Source organism: Cryptomeria japonica, chromosome 7 (genome assembly GCF_030272615.1).
Source record: "Cryptomeria japonica chromosome 7, Sugi_1.0, whole genome shotgun sequence".
In the NCBI taxonomy this organism is placed as follows: domain Eukaryota; kingdom Viridiplantae; phylum Streptophyta; class Pinopsida; order Cupressales; family Cupressaceae; genus Cryptomeria; species Cryptomeria japonica.
This window is the reverse complement of record NC_081411.1, coordinates 604903040-604921600: the sequence shown is the minus strand read 5'-3', so window position 1 is coordinate 604921600 and position 18561 is coordinate 604903040.

Below are 18561 nucleotides of genomic sequence, written 5' to 3'. Positions count from 1 at the left end.
CGTGAATTCATCTTCATGGCTTTGCATGACCATTGGAGGTTGTCCTAATTGGTAATTTACCTAGATACCCCTATATAAAGACATTTGATCAACCCAATTTCATCTTTCTGATCGAAGTCTCCATCTACATTCGACCCAAAGCATTCTTGCATCCGTGAATCATTCATTAGCAAGCATTCTTAGAGATCTTCAAGGCTAAATATTCTTCATTAAACCATAATGGAGAAAAATTGCATCATTCATATGCAAGCATGTGTGGGTGATTAGGGTTTTGTCATGTTCATACCATTTCATACAACATATGTGATTACATTCAAGAAGCAAAGCATCATCATCAACAATTGTAGATCTGAGGTATATTTTTTCATTTTTTATTTCAGTTTTTGCATTGTTTCATTCAAGGTTAATTCCTAAATCAAGGTTTGCCTTAGGCAAACCCCTATTCTCAACCATTTCCCCCTTTTCAATATATGTAGGAATGAGTACAAAGCTACGTTTTCAAGGAACGACTAGATTCATAGAGAAGAATATGTTCCCTTTTGGACAAAAAAAAGTTAGGAGGACCATTGCGACCACCACCATAGTCTTACCAATTTAGGTAAAATTTTAGGGAGTAGATATGAATCATATTCCTTTGACTAGATCTCAGTTTGTGGGTCTGTGCAACGATTTTAGTTCACTATTTATGCCTGATCTCTTCAATATACACACATTTACCCTAATTTCAACATCTTCAATAATTCAACACAATTCAATCTAAGGAGGAAGAAGAGCCCTATCAAAAAGGCCTATAATCAAATTAGAATCTAGGTCTATTAGGCTTAGATCTATCAAATTACTATCTCCTCCTTAATGTAATGGTCCCTAAGCAAAATTAGTGGTTTTGCTAACTTTTATGGTGAAGCCCTAATTTTTAACCATTACATTTTGGTGAGCCTAACTTCTTACACCTTAATTTTAAATTTATGTTTTCATAGCAGAGTGTTTATGCATTTACAAATTCAAATTTACATTTTGGTGAACATGGCTTCTTACACCTTAATTTCTAATTTATGTTATCAGATCTGAGTATTTATGCATTTCCAAATTCGAATTTGCACTCATAGATTTCATTTCCAAATGAATTACACAAATTTAGAAGTTAAATTCAATAAACCCTAATTTATAATTCTAAAATTTACTTATGGGTTGCACAATTTCTTAAATTTATTTTTAGATCTGATTTTAGACATTCATAATGGCAATTAATAGATCTGATTTATTTTCCATTTTAAATATGATTACATTTCTTTTTTACTTATATTTATCATAATCATGTGTTGGATAATGGTTTCTTTCACTTTAGATTGCTTCTTTTCATTCATAGCACTTTGGCATATTGCATTTTTAGAATTTCCAAATCTCTTGCTATTAATCAGTTAAATCTCAAAGCTTTTATCCATAATTCATATTGTTTTATGGTGATATTTTTAGGAAAATGCATTACATATGTAGATCGCATAAAAGATTTTGTAGATCCTAATCCTATAATTGCTAATGAAAAACCTAATATGTGTACCTCTTCTATAGTATCTAATGTGAATGAAGTAAGAGCTAATACTCCTATCAATGATCCCTCTAATGGAGAGAAAGCATTGAAGAGAAACATGGTACCATTTTCTTCTCATACACATACTCTAGCACAGGGGGGCAAGATCAAAATATTGGTGTTTCAATCTCTCTAGATCCACCTTATTCTCCTAGAGCTTATCTTAATCATCAAAACATTTGTAAAGAAGATGGTGTTATGCATTTCATTCATAATTTATCTCTGCACATAACATTAAGCAAAGATAAGGCCTTAGATTATAAGGATCTTCCTTCCCAACCTATCAAAGAGGATATGCATGATGATAGAAAGGAAAATCTCCCGACACAAGATACTCCTTCTTCATCTAATTTTCCTTTCACTCCTTCTAAATACACTTACACTAATTTTTTTAAAGAGATTCATTATAATACTCCTTCACAATTAAAACATTCTTATAGGAGTGGCTATAACATAATATCAAAATAAGGTTTTAGAGGACAAGGACTTGAAAATTTTGAACAAGGAATTAGAGTCCCTATAAACCCTCCTACATAAACTAGTACCGAAGGCCTAGGAAATTATCATGATTCACCTATGGATGAGCTCCTTAGAATTTAAAACTTTAAGGATTATCTTGCAAGAAATAGAACTTATCATCCATCTAAAGGTGCTTCTTCCTTAAATACTCCTTTTATTCATATCATCAAAATCGTGACCATCATGCTAATGATTGTCCGGATTTTCAAAAAAGTATGCAAGAACTAGTTGATAATGGAACTATTAAAATCATAGATGACAATCCATCTTCTTCTAGGAACCCTTTTCCTTCATCACAAGAGACAAGACCTAATCCTTTTGATGACCAAGAGAAATTAACTACTAGAATATTTTGGAGATCGAAGTATGATAAGAATGTTGTCTTTCCTTTCATTAAAATTAAACATAATTCTAAACATAAGGAAGGTGATGCACATTATCTTTTTCATCGTAGTTATTCTTATTCTCTTTGGAATTGTAAAGAATTTAAAACATTTATTCAAGACCTATATTATAGGGTTCTCATAGCTCTTACAATCGATCTTGCACTCTTTCTTAGTGAAGTGGTAGTGCCTTAGTACTCCATTCACACTCTGTGTTGCTCATCACCCTATGATACTAGTAGTTGAATTCATTGGGGGATCTTTTCATGAGTGGTGATGTTATTTCAATTCCAGTCCTCTTAGGGCAGCAACATAATTCATTCTTTCCTTTATGCTTGGAGGGCAAGAATATTATCCTATCTATTCTCTCTATATAAAGTTTCATTATTCCCTTTAGGGGTTACATTTTTAATACTTTGATTTCCTCTGTCCTTTCTTGCACAAAGTGGTATGTCTCTTATGATTAATCTCTCCTTAGGGGAGTTTGTGATACTTCATTTTAATTATTTCCTTCTTTTGAAGATTGCCTCTTCTTTAGAGTTTCATTTTACATATATTAATGGTTTTTCTTCATGTGAGTACATTGTACATTTTCTTATGTATCCTTAGAGGTTGTGCAATCCTTCTCATTGTCCCTTGGGGGGCATTGATCTCTCTATCCTTTCTAAGGATCCATTTTTCCTTTGTTTAGTAGGTGTTTTCTTATGATACGATGTCATTCCTTGTGTGAATTTTTTGTTTGCTCAAGGAGTCTCTCTTATGCAAGAGGTGTGTGTCCTTGCCAAAAACCTCTTCTTCACTTGGCAATGCATATTTATTCTAAAAAAACTCATCACTTTGAGTCCAAATTTTGTCATCCTTCATCAAGAATCCCTTTCACATAGCAATAGGATAGAGGTAGGAATTCTTGTTCTCCTTCCCTTTTTTTTGGTAGAAGATGTTATGTTGTTCAAAATCTCCTCTTGGAGGAAGGTGTCTTTTGAGCAAAGATCTCTTCTCCTCCAAGGATCCTCTTTACACTTGTTGCAAAATATCTTTATCTCAATTGTAGTGTCGTAAATTGTACACCCTTAATTAGGGTTGTCTAATTTCACACTTAGGTTAACACTTGCCTTAGTGTGTTGCATTTTGAATTTTAAAAATTCTTATAAGCATTTAATTATTAATTTAATTAAATCTCAAGTCCTCACTTATCATTCCACATTATAAAATTTGGCCCTTAACCCTAACTATGCCCCTTTTTATTTTGTCTTCTTTAATTAATTAATTAATTAAATCCTAATAAAGTCCTATGGTGACCTTCAAGGCTCATTTTTTCATATCTAAATACATCATATTGATGCACCAAACTGGATTTGACTTTGTAATCACAATATTTTGCATACCTAGAAAAAATAGGACCCAGACCTCAAGGACCAAATCACCCTGGTCCTCTGCAGCTAGTGGCAATTTTGGTAGTTTAGATCTTTGGTGCTTTAATTTGCAGACCTTCAGTTTCTATCTCAGTTCAGGAACACAGATCATAGTGCCAAGCATCCTAGTCTATCCCAGTCAAGCTCAGATTTCATTGACAGGTGCACATCCAAATTCCCTAGTTAGATCTATAGTTTGTGTATCAGTTTCACTTTTGTATCAGTTTGTTATTTATTGTTATTCTAGTTGTTTTCATTACTTTTGCTAGCTTAATTTGTTTTCATCCTTCATTTGGCTCATTCCTCTTCCATATCAACAAAGGAATAGAATTCCTAAAGGTATTCCTTGACTCTGTTTCACAAGAGGAAGTCAAAGTGAATCACCTCCTTAGGCTCCTTCATATTCCAATATATGAATGAGAGTGGGATTAGGTCCTAGTTTACCTAATCCCATTTTTCATCCATCACATCAACTATCTTATCCTTGCTTATAATAATATTCCCTCTTTAGCTTGGATTTATGAACAGTGTTGCCTAAAGGATATCTCCTTGGTGTTGAAGGTGGGTATCCTTGTTTCTCGATTAAGTAAGACATAAACATAGGGCTATGTTGGCATCTTAAGAGGGGGAGCATACATATCACCCTCTTTGTACTATATTGTACTATATTTTTGCATGTCTTAAACAGGGTGTTCATTGTCGAAACCAGAAAAAACAAACTCTTACACAAGATGCTTCATGCCCTAAACTAGATGCAAAATTGATATGTGTCTTATACGAGGTGTACAATATTGAAACCAAAGCAAAAAAACTCTTACATGAGATGTCCTCGAAACTAAAAATATATTGTTGTGGAGGAGCAAAAGAGAGATCGAGTGACTAGGACTTAATCCCACTTTTGCCAACACATTGGGAATACAAAAGAGCCTAGGAAGATAGATCACTTTGGATACTTCTTGTGAGAAAGAGAGAGCCACATATTATCTTTTAGGGTTTCTATTCCTCTTCCTGTATATGAAGGGAAGATGTGAAGGATAGGGTGTGATTGATCAAGTAGACTAGGAGATGAACAATGAAGCATATATGAACTGAAATTGAAGAAACTTGTAGATCTGAAACTAAGATACTCAAAGTAGAGAAGGGGGAGGAATTTGAATGTGTACCTAGCATAGAAAAATGAGCCAGCCACGCTCTGGTCCTGTTTCTGCAGACAAGAGGCTATAATTGAGCAATATGAAGGTCCTGAGACACCACCCTACTAAAATCACCTGAAAGTGGGGGGACCAGGGCACCATGCCCCTGTTGTGGGCAGGACCAAGGTGTCATGCCCCTGTCCCTGATGGTTTTGGGAAATTTTGAGGGTTTAGGATAGTCCTTGTGCCTTTCAGTGGTCTTGAGAGACTTCTGGGACCTGTACCTACACCTACAATTGAAAAGAGAGGGTTTGGGTGATTATGTAGGGTTTTGCCTTAGTCAAACCCATGTTTTGGTGATTTCCACCTCAACAAATAGCTGATTTGTATAGTAAAGTAGTGTGTGAAGGAATCTTGTGTGTGTGCAAGATCCTAAAATGAGAAAGATAAGAAACTAGAGCTACCATATGCTTTGGAGAGTAAACCATAAATACAAGTAAATATAAATGTAAATGAGAATTATCTAAATCAAATGTGCTAGATGATCTAAATAATGAATGGAAATGTGAAAATGAGTGTAAAGAAGCTCATACAAAGACATGAAAATAACATGAAACCATACCGATCCCCAAGGATGAGATATAAGCCACTTGATCTCCTATTATTATTCAATGTCTTCAAGGCTCCTAATTGATGATGAATACTTGATGAATACTTGATGAATGCTTGATGAATTTTATTGAAGACTCCACATAAGCTTCTCTTTCACTACATAGAAGGCTCCTTGTGGTTGCTTAGCCAAAAACTTCCTTTTCATATATCTTAGTTGCCTTCAAATGAAGAAGAGAGCTCTTATGTATGAAACCCTAGATCTTAATTTTGTCTTTAGGGCGACCTAGGATTTGAATTTCCCACCAATTTCTTGGGGTTAAGCATTATAATATCATAGAATTATTCTCCCAAAATTTCAGGAAAAATGTCGAGGACTCTGCACCTGGTCTGACCAATTTTTCACCAAATTTTCAGGGCCATTAGATATGATGATATTAGAGAGAATCCCAAAGTTATAGATGATTTTGAGATATTTTTATATGCGAAATTGAGGCTTAAAGGTTGAAATAGGACATAATTAGGGTTTATGATTTAATGATTTATTGGAGGAATAAAATAAAAAGGGGCACACTAAGGGTAAAGGGCCCAGTTTTATGATGTGGGGAGTGATGAAATATGACTTTATATTTAATTATATTAATTATTTAAATAATTAAAGGAGATTAGAAATGTAGGATGCAAAACACACTAAGGCGGGTGCTAAACCAAGCGTAGAATTGTACCACCCTAGCAACGGTGTACTGTTGGCAATATGTTGAATTTGGCTAAGTGTTGTCATTGATGTCAACATTGTAACCCGGTTGGAGTCTATCCCGGTTAGTCTTGGTGATCATTTTGGTTTTGGTTGTGATTATGATCCGGTATGATCAAACCTCTAGAATCGGTTTTGGATGCTTATTTTGATGGTTATATGCTTGATATATTCTAGTGGCTTCATGGTTTGGTTATCGCTTTTAGTATTTCCAGTTACCGGCTTGTTCTTGGCTTTACCCGCTAGCTTTTGGCTTTATCGACTTCTGGCATTCCTGGTTAGCTTTACCGGTATGTTGTTTTGGTGACTTGGTCAGTGGATGTTGGGTCCAGCTTTTGGAATCAATTTATTTCATGATTTTGGTGCTTCTTGATAATATCCCGAGCATTTGGCGACTTTTCTTTGGATGGTGTGCTATTATGGTGGTCCTATTTGGATCTAGTTAAACTTTCATTGGGGGTTTCTATCGACAAGTGAAGCATGTTGGATCTTGGTCTTAGCAGAATCCCTGGTGGATATAATTGTTTGGTTACTTGATTTAGGTCCATGCTATGTAATGTAAATCATAATATTGGTCTGATGGTATCATATGATGTAATTTTTTAATTATGGGTTTATGGGTTTAGGGTTTAGCCGACCTTGTCAATAAGGTTGATGATCTATATATAGGTGACTTGTTCACGTAATTCAGATATACATGTGATGGTTATGGTTGGTTAAGTTTGCATTATCAGAGAAGATTGAGTGTGAATTAAGTCATATCATTCAGGTGAAGGTTGGAAAAGTTTTGTATTGCAGAGCAGACATCAGTGCTTAACCAGAACTATATCAGGCATTAGTAGATGCTACTTTCACAGTTCATTGTTTTCCGAATTGTAGTCCGATGATTTTGTAAGTCAGTGAGACTTCCCTTTGTGATGGGCAATGCGCTCTAGGCTATTGGCCTTTCTACATGTGCAGACCCCATTGTAATTATTCACAATACTACTACAGAGTATTCATCTAATTGTGGGTAGGGTTTTCCACCATGGTTTTTCCCTTTTCGGGTTTTCCACGTCAAATATTGGTGTTATGTGTGTTGTTCTTTCATGTTATATTCTTCATTAGGTTGTGCTTTGATTTAAGGTTTAGAATTGAATTGATTATTGTTATTCTTAGTAAACTAATTCACCCTCCCCCCTCTTAGTTTATTTCCGGTATCAGTGCATTCCAACAATTGGTATCAGAGCTAGGTTCTCTCTACAAAAGCTTAACCACTTGAGGAGATATGATGGCAACTGCATCTAGTTTTACATTCAATCCTTACCGAAAGGAGAGTCCCATATTTGATGGTACAAATTACAAGATATGGAAGGAGCGAATGAAGATTCATCTTAGATGTCTTGGAGCTAAAGTTTGAGAGATAGTGGAGAAAGGGTATATACCTCATGATCCTAATTCTAGTACACCGACACCTACTGATGAACAAAAGAGAGCTAAAAATGGTATAAGAGAAAAAGAAGAATTGTTGAGTGCCCTATCTGATGAAAAACTATTGAATGTCATAGAGTTGGAGAATGCTAAGTTGATCTAGACAAAGCTTGAAATTTTTTATGAAGGTGACCAGGTTGTGAAGATTGCAAAACTTGAAGGCTTCTGGGTAAGATATGAAACTTTGAAGATGGAAGAAGATGAGAAGATAAGTTCTTTTATGGATAGAGTCAATGAGATTGTCATGGGTATCAAATGTTGTGGCAGATCAGTTAGTGAAGATGAGAAAGTATCAAAATTTCTAAGAGTTCTACCTCTGGCTTACAAGATGAAGGTTATTGCTATCAATGAACTCTGAACAATGTCAAGTACCCCTATGACCAAAGATACACTACTTGGGAAATTGACTGCTTTTGAACTTAAAGAACTTGGAGATCAGAGTGTTGCTAAAACTGAGATTGCATTTAAAGCATCTACATCCAGTAAATAGAAGATAGATTGGAAAGAGATGTATGCTAATGATATGGAGGAAATTGAGAAATAAGAAAGAGATATTGAAGAGTCAGAAGCCCTGATTGCTAGAAGAATTCCTAAAGGACCAGTTGGAAGTATGTATGAAGGAAAAGTCCATTTTAAAAAAAATTCATGCAATACAATTGGTCATTTTGCATCTAGATGTCCTGAGAGAGATTCTAGGAATCATGAATGATTTATGAGGAATTATAAAATCCTGAATATCAGAGAAGACCTAGATTCAGAAGGAATAAGGATAAATCATATTATGTCAATGATGATGGTATTTATGATGATGATAATGATGATGAACCTGTGAGTGGATCCGGTAATAGTGCTTCATCCGACAAAGATTTTGTCTTTATTGCTATCAAGGATGATTCTCTAGAATCTGTCATTGAAACAACACATACTGAGGAAAAGGCCTTGGCTGCTAAAATTGAAGAAAAGGGTGAATGGGTTATAGATAGTGGTTGCTCACATCACATGACTGGTGACAAAAGAAAGTTCTTATCATTGCAAGAATTTGATGGAGGATTGGTTAGATTTGGAGACAACAAGACATGCAAGATAAAAGGCAAAGGAACAATATCATTGGATGGTAAGACTAATAGTAATAATGTTTATTATGTTGAAGGCTTAAAGCATAATCTTTTAAGTGTAGGTCAGATGGTGGATAAAGGATTTTATTTGCAATTCAAGGATGAAAAATGCAAGATCATTAATAAATCTCGATTGGAGATTGCTTCCGAAACTCAAACCAATGGTAATATCTTTCACTTGAACTCTGGTGAGAAGGTTTGCTTGATTGCTCGGATTGATGAGAGTTGGTCAAGGAATAAGAGGATGTGTCATGTTAATTTTGATTGCATAGTGAAGATCAGTTAAATATCGGTTGTCAGATATTTGCCCAAGATTGTTAAACCTCATAATCTGATATGTAGAGAATATCAAATGGGTAAGCAAGTTAGAACTTCTTTCAAAAGTGTACATGATAAATCTAATGAAATACTTTATCTTATTCATACTGATTTGTGTGGGACCGGCAAGGACTAAAATTTTTCAAGGAGATAGATATTTTATGTTACAGATTGGTGACTATTCTAGAATGATGTGGGTAGCATTTTTGAAAGAGAAATCTGAAGCTTTTGAAAAATTCAAAATATTTAAGCCTATGGTTGAGACTGAGATAGGACTGAAGATAGAATTCTTAAGATCATATCATGGTGGTGAGTTTACATCCTGTGAGTTCAATAACTTTTGTGAAAGGATTGGTATTAGGAGATAATTTTATGCACCTAGAACACCACAACAGAACGGATTGGTGGAAAGAAAGAACATAACAAATTTGGATGCTGCAAGGACTATGATTACTAATGCTAAATTACATGATATCTATTAGAGAGAGGTTGTCAATACCGTTGTATACACTTCCAATAGAGTACATATTAAAGGCGATACCGATAAGACTCTTTATGAATTATGGTTTGGTCATACTCCTACTATCAGATATTTCAGAATTTTTGGAAGCAGATGTTACATTAGAAGAGATGATGCATTAGGAAATTTTGATCCTAGAAGTGATGAAGGAATATTTTTGGGTTGTTCTACTAAGAGAAAAGCATATAGATGTTATAACAAAAGATTGAATAGGATATTGGAAAGCATAAATGTCAAAGTGGATGATCATGGCAGTAATCAGATCAAAGAATATGATTATGGATCAGAAGATGAATTTATCAAACCTGAACTGGTAATGCAAGAATCGGTTTAGAACAGTGAACTTGTAACACCAGTAGCATCATAAAATTCAACAGTGACACAGGAACAACAGAATGAGTCAACAAATCAATAAAATTCAAAGACTCCCAGGTATGTAAAGCTAAATCATTCTGAAGATATGATTATTGGAGATAAAAGGAAAGGCGTGATGACTAGGAGAAGGTTAGCTGCTGAAGTGGTATGTTTAATTTCTGAAATTGAACCGAAATATTTTATTGAAGCAAGTAAAGATGAAAATTGGTTAAAAGCAATGAAAGAGGAATTAGATCAGATTGAAAAGAATAAGACGTGGGAACTTATAAATAGATCTAAAGACAAGAACATTATTGGAACTAAATGGGTTTTCAGGAATAAACTGAATGAGGAAGGTAAAGTGGTAAGGAACAAGGCTAGATTGGTTTGCAAAGGTTATTCACAGGAAGAAGGAATTGATTATGCCCCGATTGCTACAATTGAAGCCGTAAGACTTTTTCTTGTTTATGTTGCACACAAGAAATACAAAGTATATCAAATGGATGTCAAATGTGCTTTTCTGAATGGAGATCTTGAAGAGGAAGTTTACATTGAACAACCTAATGTATTTTCTTTATCAGAAGACAAGGACATGGTTTGTAGATCGAAGAAAGCTTTATATGGACTAAAACGGGCCCCTCGAGCATGGTATGCTAGATTGGATGAGTATCTTTCAAAACTTAGTTTCAGTAAAGGTAACGCTGATAGTAACTTATATTATAAGATTGAACATGATGACATATTGATTATTGAAATTTTTGTGGATGATATCATTTTTGGAGGAGAAGATGGTCTATGCATGAAATTTGCTAATGATATGAAGAATGAATTTAAAATATCTATGATTGGTGAGATAAAAAATTTCTTAGGTTTGCAAATTACTCGGACTAATAAAGGTATTTTCATTTGTCAAATTAAGTATGTGAAGGATTTACTTAAGAAATTTGGACTTGAGAATTCTAAACATGTCAGTACTCCTATGATAACTGGTTGCAAATTGTCAAAGGATGATGAATCACCTAAGGTGAACCCAAGCAAATTCAAATCAATGATTGGTGGTTTGTTGTACCTAACTCAGACAAGACCTGATATAATGAATGTTGTTTGTATTGCTTCTATATTTATGTCAGATCCTAGAGAAACTCATGATATTGTTGTCTAGAGAATATTTAGATATTTGGCAGGTACAACAAGCTTTGGGTTATGGTATCCTAAGGATGATGACTTCACATTATGTGCATATACAAATTCTGATTGGGCAGGAGATGTGGATGACTGGAAGAGCATTACTGGTGGTGCATTCTTTCTTGGGAATAATTTGGTTTCATGGCTTAGTAAGAAACAATCATGCACTTCATTGTCTACAACTGAAGCAGAATATGTTGCAACTGCTACCAATTGTACTGAGATTTTATAGATGAAACAGATATTAAAGGATATAAGGGTAAGTTATGATGAGCCTATTGTTATTCACTATGATAATACTACTGTTATTGATATGTCAAAGAATCTGGTATTTCATTCCAAATCAAAACACATTTTTATAAGGTATAATTTTTTGAAGGAAAAGGTTGAAGCAAAGGAAGTCAAATTGGTTTATGTGTCTACTAAGGAACAGATTGTAGATATTCTAATGAAACCATTACCTAAAGACACTATTTAATATCTCAGAGATCAGTTGGGGGTTACCAGCCCTCCAGAAGAGACTTAGTGATGTAGAGATGCATCAATCCGGTGAGTTGATCAGACATACTTTTCTGATACGGGTCGATGAAGATGGTGCTACTACTCAGGGAGAGTAGTTAGTTGTTTGGTTCGGTATTCTTGGTTTAGTATCTTTCCTTATTCATTGATGTCAAAGGGGGAGAAGGTATTCATGTGAAAACTACTAGATATTTTGGTGTTTTGGAGTTTGTTGGCATTCCTTGGTACTTGGATGTTTTTCACATTCAGTGTTGCCATCAATGCCAAAGGGGGAGATTGTCGGCAATATGTTGGATTTGGTTAAGTGTTGACATTGATGTCAACACTATATAACCTTTGGAGACTGTCTCAATTAGATCTATCCTGGTTAGTCTTGGTGATCATTTTGGTTTTGGTTGTGATTCTGATCTAGTATGATCAGACCTCTAGAATCGGTTTTGGATGCTTACTCTGATGGTTATAGGATTGCTATATTCTGGTGGCTTCATGGTTTGGTTATCGCTTTTGGTATTTCCAGTTACCGGCTTGTTCTTGGCTTTATCGGCTATCTTTTGGCTTTACTGACTTCTAGCGTTCCTGGTTAGCTTTACCAGTATGCTATTTTGGTGACTTGGTCAGTGGATTTTGGGTCTGGCTTATGGAATCAATTTCTTTCATCCTATTGGTGCTTCTTAATAATATCCCAAGCATTTGGCGACTTTTCTTTGGCTATTATGGTGGTCCTATTTGGATCCCATTAAAGTTTCACTGAGGGTTTCTACCAGCAAGTGAAACGTGTTGGATCTTGGTCTTAGTGGAATCCCCAATGAATATAATTGTTTGGTTACTTTATTTAGGTCCATGCTATGTAATGTAAATCATAATATTGGTCTAGTGGTATCATATGATGTAATTTTGTAATTATGAGTTTACAGGTTTAGGGTTTAGTCAATCTTGTCAATAAGGTTGATGATCTATATTTATAGGTGACTTGTTCATGTAATTCAGATATACATGCGATGGTTATGGTTGGTTAAGTCTGCATTATCAAAGAAGAATTAAGTGTGAATAAAGTCATATCATTCAGGTGAAGGTTGGAAAGGTTTTGTATTGCAGATCAGATATCAGTGCTTAACTAGAACTGTATCAGGCATTAGTAGATGCTACTTTCACAGCTCATTGTTTTCCGGATTGTAGTCCGATGATTTTGTAAGTCAGTGAGACTATCCTTTGTGATGGGCAGTGCGCTCTAGGTTGTTGGCCTTTCTACATGTGCAGACCCCATTGTAATTATTCACAATACTACTGCAGAGTATTCATCTGATTGTGGGTAGGGTTTCTCACCATCGTTTTTCCCTTTCCCTGTTTTCCACGTCAAATATTAGTGCTATATGTGTTGTGCTTTCATGTTATATTCTTCATTGGGTTGTGCTTTGGTTTAAGGTTTGTAATTAAATTGATTGTTGTTATTGTTAGTAAATTGATTCACCCCCCCCCTCTTAGTTTACTGTTGGTATCAGTACATTCCAACATGTACAATTTACAATGCTACATTTAGCCCCCACTTTAGCAGTCATATGACACTATGTGCATATGCAAGCTAAAGTAAAGAAAAGTAAACATTCATGAAAAAGGATATATCCACAAGTTGTTGGAGGAAGCCCCTACCAGTATCTGCAGTACACAGTTAGGAACCGCACCCTACAAAACCACATGTTAGATAAAATCACAAAATCACCTAAATGCTTACTAAGGAAGGTGATGAAAATTCAAGGGTATCTATATGCCCCCCCTATTTCGGCTTGCTAATTTAGTGAGTTGAAACACGATGTCATGTTTACCACATCGAATTGTGAAAGAATGTTGATGACAAATGCTCAAAAGAAGATTTGATATAAGATCAAAAACTAATGGAGAATCATCTGGTAAGAAAGAGGACTAAACCTCAATTCCAACACAACAAAGAGTGTGAGGATTTGAGAGCTCTCTAACACAAGATGAAAGATTTAAATGAAAACAAATGCAAGAGATATAATCCAAAAATGCAACTCCACATAGGAAATTAGAAAAGAATGGAGGATTGAAATGACATCAAAGAGAGATTATTTATAGCAACACTCTTCTAAAGAAGGCAGGAGATCCTCATCAGGGACATGCACGTTCACACAATAGAAGGGTTTATTATAAAAGATACTACTGAATGAAGAAAAGAAATTGATGAATGATCAAAGACTTCCAACACCAAGGAGGAGGTCCCAATTAAGGATATGTACTTAATATCCCCATTAGGGATGCTTGTTCCAATATGAGAAAAGGAATTAAAATATGAATACACCTCTACAAACAATAAAAAATCCTTCTAGAAGACACTACTTCATAAAGGGGAAATTTTGATCTTAAGAAGGAGATATATCTGAAATCACTCTTGCCCCCCATATATAGGGAGAAGAGATGAGATAAAAATAGGCTATTATGTTTCTTCCAAAAGTATGATTTCACGTGAAATTATATCATCATGAATGACAATGAGCCCCTAGTAAGTGAGCTACCAATGTCACATAATGATGAGCAACATAATAGCCATTAATGTTATTTAAAGACATGATAGATTGAATGAGGTATTTGAATCTGACATGTTAAATTCTCTACTATAAGTGAGATTAAAAACATGTAGAAGATGATGAATTTTAAAAAGTCTTTAGAAAGAGAAAAGTTTATAGGAGAAGAATAGGCAACTAAGTCATACTTTTCTTGCACAAAAGAAATATTAGGAGAGGGATAAGTGTAATTCATTAGAGCCTTATTCCTAGAAGAATGGAGTTTAGAATGAGTAGAAATCTCTTGAGGAGATTCATAAAGAGATTTGTTCATCACTAAGGTTTCCTTATGAGGGGGATGGGAATTGAAAGAAGTAGAAGATGATTTAATTGAGGTGAGGTCATCATCACTACTAAATATAGCATTCACATTGAGAGATGGTCTTTTAGATGTTTTGGTGGGCTTAGAAGGATCATATCCAAGTCCAAAATGAAGCTTCATGTGTGCTATGTTCTAAAGAAACTTTGATTCATTGTTCATTTGTGCCACAACCAGTGCCATTATAGCCACTCTTAGCTAAAATGTGAAAACCAGGACCATAAAGGCATGCCAAATCAGAAAGAGATGGTTGCGCCTCATAGGTCTCAATGCTATATGAATTAGAGGGAGTATTTGAAGAATTATTTGAATTAGAAGCAGCCACAAAGTGGTTACTTAGTTTTTTAGAGAAAAGTGGGTTGCTCTTTAGGTTCCTCCTTAGATTTCTCCTTCTCAATCTTAGATTCTTTCCAAGATACTCTATACTCTCCTATAAAAGTAGGGTTGAAGTCTAGAGATCCCCAATCATCATCTAGGAGCACTCTTTCGGGAGAAAAGATATCTTTGGGAGGAGATTTTGATTGAGTAGAAGAATTAGGAGTACTAGAAGGAACAAAATCATTCAAGGAAATAGATGTATTTGAAGAAGTAGGAGTATTGGGAGAAGAATGGGAAGTATTTGAACAAGAAAATCCAGATTTTAATGGAGCTTGAAGATTAGTCTTAGATAACAAGGTGTATGTCTTATTGTTGTAAATGAATTTGACTTCCTATGCAAAGTTGAGGGGAGAGCTTGCATACTATGAATCCACGGTCTCCCTAATAGAAGGTTATATGTCAATTTACTAGGCATGACATGAATAGGTGTAGGTAAAGTAAGAGGACCTACCTTAACAAGCAAGGTTATGATACCTAAAGATTGTTTATCAACATTATCAAAGCCTCAAATAGAAATAGGAGCAGGTTTGATGAGAGAACGATCCACATTAATCTTATCCAACAAGTCCACATTGTAAACATTAAGGTCAGGCCCATTGTCCACAAGGGTTCGTCTTAGAGCACTATCGTTGGTAATAACCACAATCATAAGAGGATCATATTAATGTTGGATTTCATGAGAAGGTAACTCATCTTGTGTGAATACAATTTGAGCTTTGGGTTCATTTGTAGGGTCAATCAAAGAAGCCATGTTATTAGGTGCCACTACAGGTGGGACATCTAATTTTTTCAAAGCTTCTTGTAACATCCCATGATAAGCAGGTGAAGTTTCAACCAAATCCCAAATAGAAATCTTGGCAAGAGTAGCTTTAATTTATTCAATAAGATCATACTCCTAACTAAGAGTTTGTGATATACGAAGTACTCGTGGAAGAGTAGATTGAGAAGGAGGAAGTGAAGTTGGGATAACTGGAAGAGGATTAGGTTACCTATTGTTTCTTGTGTTGTAGGTATGAGAAACCGCATGATAACTATCTTTAGTGATACTCGTAAGGGCTCTTAGTGGGATAACCTCCTTGCACAGTAATAACAGGTTTCTTAGGAGTGCAAAAGGAAACATTAGCATAACCACCTTGAACCACTAAGATAGGCTTACGTTGAGAACTTTGAGAAGGACAAGCACCTTGAACTGTGAAAAGGGGTTTATTAGGTGTTTCATTCACATGTATCAAATTGATTGAAGATGGTTTAGGAATATCAAAGGTGTGCTTATTAATTTTAGAAGGATAATGGACAAGATTGTTGGAAGAATTGTTGATACTCTCTTTTTGCACTAAAATGTTATCATGGATAAGATCAATTTTAGGAGATAGACTAAGAGTAGGCATTGATGTTTTAGAAGGAAGGGTATTAGTACAATAGGTCATATCATCCTTTATCATCAAATTATCTACATGGGGAATGGACTCTCTAGGAGAAAGATCAACAAAATTTTCACCTTTGAGAGGGAGACCTTTGAAAGAGATGTTAACAATCTCTTCTTGAACTAAGGTATCCTTATGAGTAGAACCTAGTTGGGGAGAAGGAGATTCCTTACCTTTAGAATAAAAAAGATTAAGATTCATGGAAGGTGAGATGCTATCAAGAGAGTTATCAATCATGATCTAATCCCCTTTGGCTAGGGTTCTCTCATGGGGGAGAGAATAATCAACACCTTCTTCTAATTGTTCATCCCAAATAGTGTGGTCATTGAAAAAAATATTAGAAATATCTTGCACAAAAATGTCCTTATTGGTATTGCCAATTTTGGGAGAAGGGATAACATTGTTCATTAATTCTTCATCCTTCGGAGGGAGAGCATCACTACATGTGTTTAAATCATCCTCTTGCCTCCAAATGTGTTCAATAGGATGTTTAGGGGAGAGAGAATTAAGGAAAATGATTATGATTTCATCTTATTTTTCTAAGGCATCTTTATGGGTAAGACAAGCTTCGAGGCAAGGAGAAGCATTTCTCATTAATGCATCATCTCTAATGGGAATTTTGTTGGAGTCAAAAAAGGAAATGCCATCACTAGGAAAAGTAGGGACAATACCATCTTCTTGCACAAAATGATCCTCACGAGGGTAATATTCTTTAGGAGGGAGATGAACATCTTTCTCCAAAGAATTAGGAAGGAGATCTTTGAAAGAAGTGCTCATAACCTCTTGTTGCACTAACATGCCCCAATTGGTAAGACTAAATTTAGGAGAAGATAATTCAATGTCCAACAATACCTTTTCACTTAGAGAGGCATCATGTAAAGAAGGTAAAGTAACGCTAAGAAAGGTGTTTATGATATCATCCTCTTCCTCTAAGATAGCTAGATGGGAAGGGCACATTTTAGGAGAATTGTCAAGATCACTCTCCAAATCTTCATCCTTGGAGCATGGAAGAGTTTTGAAGGGATTGGTAAAAACTCTTTTAGGCCCTAAAATGTTATCATAGATAAGAGGAGGTTCTTTAAGAGATGGAAAAATTGAAGCAAGAGAAGCTAACCCATTATCACATTTATGAAATGAATGCATCATGACAACAATTTTCCTCTTTCAAATGATAACATATGCAAAATAGAAGGAAATGTTCAATCTTAACCAATGCAAGCACTCTAAATGTTGATTTAGAAAATAAAATTTATGAGTGAAATGTGTTCCTAAATCAGATCCAAAATTAATGATCCAAATTAAGCTATCCACAAGTTCAATTTTGAATTGAAAAATTAGGGTTTTAACAAAATTGACCTCTACATTTTTTAAATTTGTAAGGAATTGAAACTTGTAAATGTAAATTTAAATTTGAAATAGCAAAAAAACTCAGATCTGAGAACATAAATCACAATTAAAGAAGATTGGATTCACGTCGGGTTCACCAAAATGTGGAGGGGAAAAAGCGAGATTGGGTGACTAGGACCTAATCCCACTTTTGTCAACACATTGGGAATACAAAAGAGCCTAGGGAGATAGCTCACTTTGGCCCTTTCTTGTGAGAAAGAGAGAGACAAGTATTATCTCTAAGGGTTTCTATTCTTCTTTTTGTATATGAAGGGAAGATGCAAAGAATAGGGTGTGATTGATCAACTAGACTAGGAGATGAATGGTGAAGCATATATGAACTGAAATTGAAGAAACTTCCAGATCTGAAACTGAGATACTAAAAGCAGAGAAGGGGGATGAATTTGAATGTGTACCTAGTGTTAAAAAATGAGCCAAACTGGCCTGGACAAGAGTGCCACACTCTAGTCCTATTTCTGCAATTGAAAGATTACAATCTGAAGGTCCTGAGACACCACCCTACTGAAAATCACTGGAAAGTGCAGGGACCATGGCACCACACCCTTGTCCTGGGAAGTACCAGGGCACCGTTCCCTATC